Raw genomic sequence first — 5572 nt, 5'->3', positions numbered from 1 at the left:
GGCGTAATAGCGCACAAAAAAACGTGCTAAAGGAATAACTGCAAAGTGGGGAGATGGATCTTCAACTTTCTAACCAATCGAACACAAAGAGTAGTGGTCAACAGAGTTAAATCGGAAGCTGCCATAGTGAAGAGCTCTGTCCTCATATCAGACATAGACAGAGATGTAATCCACAGCACCATGTCATCCTTAACAGACGATACTAGGATCTGCATGAGACTGTGATCTATTGAGTACACGGTTAACCTCCAAGAAGGTATAAAGCAAGTTTTCCCAATTGGCAACGGAGAGCAATAAGATGTTCAGTGAAGACAAATTCCAACTACCCCGTCATGGAAAACTAGAGGAGATAATAACTAGAACTGAGTATACTACAGACTCTGATCAAACAATAGAGCGAAAAAATAATGTGAGGGACCTGGGAGTGGTAATGTCTGAGGATCTCACTTTCAAGGATCACAACAGTGCCACGATCACAACTGTAAAGAAAATGAGAACGTTCAAAACAAGAAATGTCAAGCCAATGATAATCCTTTTCAAATCACTTGTTCTCTCTAGGCTGGAATATTGCTGTACAATAACATCTCCATTCAAAGAAGGTGAAATTGCAGATCTAGAGATTGTACAGAGATCCTTTACTGCACATATAAATTCCATCAAATCCCTCAACTACTAGAAACGCTTGGAAGCACTTGACTTGTACTCGTTGGAACACAGGAGAGAGAGATGTATCATAATCTACACTTGGAAAATCCTAGAAGGAATGATCCCGAATCTGCACACACAAATCACTCCCTACGAAAGTAAAAGACTGGACAGGCGGCGCAAAATACCCCCAATGAAAAGTAGGGGCGCCATTGTTACTCTGAGAGAAAACACCATAAGTGTCCGGAGCCTAAGACTGTTCAACATCCTCCCACCATGCATGAGGGGAATTACCAATGGGCCCCTGGCTGCCTTCAAGTGGGAGCTGGACAGATACTTAAAGACGGTGCCGGATCAACCGGGCTGTGGTTCGTACGTTGGACTACATGCGGCCAGCAGTAACAGCCTGGTTGATCAGGCCCTGATCCACCGTAAAGCCTGGTCGTGGACCGGGCCGCGGGGGGCGTTGATTCCCGGAATACCCTCCAGGTATTCCGGGAATCAGTAAAATGGGCATCTGGGTGTTAGTCGACTGGTGTGGGTCGCATCCTGGGACAAAATTGACATAATTTGCCTGAAATGCTCTGCATAACACGCAGCTTTCTATATAGCAGTATATCACTGTTATTTCTACATGTACATGTACAAGGTATGCACCTTGTACATGTACAAATAAAGATATTAAGTAATTCGTTGTTATTCTCATTCGTGCAAGTACTGTACACAGGCAGGGTTCGTGGCTCAAGTAGTAGCGACTTCAGCTCACAACTGAAGGACTCAGGAAATAGAAGTCAATGCATATTGGGGGTTTCACCGGGTTAAGCCGATCAGATGACTTATTCTCCAGTTATGGCACGGATTCCAAAGATTCCATCTTTTTTTTTAATATTTTACTACATGAATAAATCTGCTTGCGCGTAAACGAAACTTAATGGCCTCTATCCTGGTATTAAGATGTATCAGTCAATAAATATTGAAGCCGTTCAGAAGAGGTAAACTGCAGTTTTTTAACGTGATTTATCCTCAGCTTCGGGGATATTTAATAATAATAATAATAATAATAATAATAATAATAATAATAATAATAATAATAACTCTTGAAGGTGACTTGACCAATGATCCAGTGAGGTACACATATATCGTAAAAAATCTGTTACTGTATTTAATTAGTATAATAATAATTATAATCTTTATTTCTACAAGTACATGTATGAGGTATAACGGCCTAGCTGACATCAGTGATATACTGCTACTATATAGAAAGCCGCTGGTTATGCAGAGCATTTCGGGAAAATTAGAGCAGTTTTGTCTCCTGGATGCGACCCACACCAGTCGACTAACACCCACGTACCTATCTACTGCTAGGTGAACAGGAACAGCAGATGTCTTAAGGAAACACGTCCTCGTGTTTGCACTCGTACCGGGGCTCGAACCACGGACATCAGTGTGTGAGCTGAATGCGGTAGCAATCGAGCTACAGGATACCCTAATCAATAAAAGATTTTGAAAAGTATCTGAAATACAATAGCTGGTTTCCTCGTCGTGAACCAACATTTCCGAGCAACTCCGATACGATAGAAATTTATTCCAACTGGAATGTAAATTAATTATATCAACTGGAAAATATATATATTTCGTAATAATAGTATGCTAAAATAACATTAGTAAAACAAAATCCTATTTAAAGTAGCATCAAAATAAACTTTGTATAAACTGGTTTATGCGGTTATAAACAAGGAATTTATTTCCAATCCAAACCGTCGAAATTAATTACAAACTGTTCACTGAAAGACTGAAGTCTCTACAAAGGTCTTTCATGCTTGGCTTGTGCTTCAAACTGCTAGGCAAACCTGTGTGGTTCATAAGTATGGGACACAGGAGCCGCGAGTGAGATGCGAACCCTTGACCCTCAGTACCTTCTCCAGGAGCATGTGTAAGAGACTTGTTTCGTGTGAGTTGTTCTTAGTATTTCTCTAAGAGTGATAGAAATACACTGATAAACTAATAGGCGGTGGCAGTGTATATGCAGCGAGAATTTATGAAATAGTTTTTATGAACTGACGATTCGTATGAAATGATAATTTATATGAAGTAAACAGTATATATAAAACAGGTTTACGCATTTTATTTATAAAATGGGTGTACAGCTTTGTGTTTTAGTTACGTGCGGGTTCAGTCTATATTTTACACAGGTGTTGTCTGGGTTGCTTAAAACATAATAGGAAGAGTTGGTTATCATACATTACAACTTGTGAACAAGATGCATTATAACCTCTCATGTCAGAAATCTTGGTGTTGCCATCTGTCTGAGCAGCATTAATGTTATGATGAAACACAAACATAGTTAAAGTACCCCTCGTTGTTCTTACACATCTCAAATCGATTGACTTACTCTGGATGCTACAGCCAAGAGTCACACCGTCAGGCTGGTTATGCCCTACACACCTGAGCAGTACACAACTCGACACTGGTAAGTGCTTAATATTGTATATATTCGTTGTTAATGTTCGGATATATGCCAATGTTAATATAAACTCTCGGTACTAGTGTTAAATTTGAGTATCCACAAGGGAATAGGAGGGAAAATGACTATGTAGGGGAATTAGAGGATTATCTGTCCCGTCAGTGCTGGCCTTGCAGCACCAACTGTCCCGTCAGTGCTGGCCTTGCAGCACCAACTGTCCCGTCAGTGCTGGCCTTGCAGCACCAACTGTCCCGTCAGTGCTGGCCTTGCAGCACCAACTGTCCCGTCAGTGCTGGCCTTGCAGCACCAACTGTCCCGTCAGTGCTGGCCTTGCAGCACCAACTGTCCCGTCAGTGCTGGCCTTGCAGCACCAACTGTCCCGTCAGTGCTGGCCTTGCAGCACCAACTGTCCCGTCAGTGCTGGCCTTGCAGCACCAACTGTCCCGTCAGTGCTGGCCTTGCAGCACCAACTGTCCCGCCAGTGTTAGCCTTGTAGCACCAACTGTCCCGTCAGTGCTGTCCTTGCAGCACCAACTGTCCCGTCAGTGCTGGCCTTGCAGCACCAACTGTCCCGTCAGTGCTGGCCTTGCAGCACCAACTGTCCCGTCAGTGCTGGCCTTGCAGCACCAACTGTCCCGTCAGTGCTGGCCTTGCAGCACCAACTGTCCCGTCAGTGCTGGCCTTGCAGCACCAACTGTCCCGTCAGTGCTGGCCTTGCAGCACCAACTGTCCCGCCAGTGCTGGCCTTGCAGCACCAACTGTCCCGCCAGTGCTGGCCTTGCAGCACCAACTGTCCCGCCAGTGCTGGCCTTGCAGCACCAACTGTCCCGCCAGTGCTAGCCTTGTAGCACCAACTGACCCGTCAGTACTGGCCTTGCAGCACCAACTGGCCCACCAGTACTGGCGTTGCAGCACCACTGGCCCATAGTTCACTCCCTCATTCCTCCAGTTCACTCTCTCATTCCTCCAGTTCACTCTCTCATTCCTCCAGTTCACTCTCTCATTCCTCCAGTTCACTCTCTCATTCCTCCAGTTCACTCTCTCATTCCTCCAGTTCACTCTCTCATTCCTCCAGTTCACTCTCTCATTCTTCCAGTTCACTCTCTCATTCCTCCAGTTCACTCTCTCATTCCAGCTTACTCCACTCGAAGTGTTTTCAGCCTAAGTAGTCAAATTGTTTGTCCATTCATAATTGCAGATTAACAACCCTCCCGACGCTTCCAGGGAAGGAAGGAGGGAGCGAGGGAGGGATTGAGGGAGGGAAGGAAGGAAGGAGGGAGGAAGGGAAGAAGGGAGGGAGGGAAGGAGAAAGGAAAGGAAGGAAGGAGGGAATGTTCAGGTTGCTTCTAATTATTGTTTCAAGTCACTAATTTCTCCAATGTATTGCCAGCAATATAAACAGTGTAGTAGGCTCTGCTATTTGGCAGAATCGCTCTGTGTTACAAGTTACAGCATGTCAAGGCTGTTGCAGATTGCAAATTCTGTTCATACCGTTGCAGCCTAAAATCAGTGGTCGAGTTCTGAAATCTTGCATAAACAGTCGTGATCCTTAAATAATGTGGCAGAGTTGCTGGAAATCGGAGAAAAAACCTTAGTTATTCTTGTAATAATGTTGGTGGAATTACCGATAATGTTAGGTAAAAGGACACATGCTCAACTAATACAGTTTATAGTGGCAACGTTTCTCTGTCCAGGAACAATGACTTGACAAAGCTCCTGGGGAGTGGAACGTTGCCACAATGTAATGTCGTATTTACTTGGTTATTCTTGTATACACTGAGTGACCGACAGGAATTTAACTTTTCAGTGGACCCAGAAATAATGTTTTCAAAATCCTACGAATACAATGATCGAAAACTTTATTGTTCATATATATTGAAAGCTATCCAAGCTGCGAGTTACGAGAAAGGTATCCCCCGTATTCCATAGCTCAGCCTCCTCTACCTCACTGCTCGCATAAGGAGTAGTGTACAGTGGTCACAAAATTCCTGTGCAGCAAGATAGAAAAATATGTATGTGTATGTTCGTGCATATGAATTTCTATATGCATGTACTTTCATATGTACACGTGTGTATATATTTTCGCATGTATACATGTGTATGAGATTTTTTCATTGAACATTGATGTGTTTACACTTGTGTATGCAAGTGTGCATATGTATATGTGTAAGACTGTATGCCTTTGCGTATGCATTGTATGTATGAATGTATATATGTATGCATGGGTACTTTAAGGTTTTCGTTTATAACTTCAAAACGCCTTATCCAGTCGGCTTCGAATTTCAAGCCCTGGCCATCTATTACTAGGTGAACGTTCATAGAGCAACCGAATATGTGTAAATGTTCTCAAAGGCCATTCCCAAAACCGATTTGCACGAAATTCTATTGATCCTTACTGATGGGCATCGCAAATTTCAGGGATCACCAAGTGATTAAGTTACTGTATGTTTTTATTTACATATA

This window comes from Cherax quadricarinatus, chromosome 40 (assembly GCF_038502225.1).
Source record: "Cherax quadricarinatus isolate ZL_2023a chromosome 40, ASM3850222v1, whole genome shotgun sequence".
Classification (NCBI taxonomy): Eukaryota; Metazoa; Arthropoda; class Malacostraca; order Decapoda; family Parastacidae; genus Cherax; species Cherax quadricarinatus.
The sequence above is the reverse complement of the archived record's forward strand: the minus strand, read 5'-3'. Positions refer to the sequence as shown.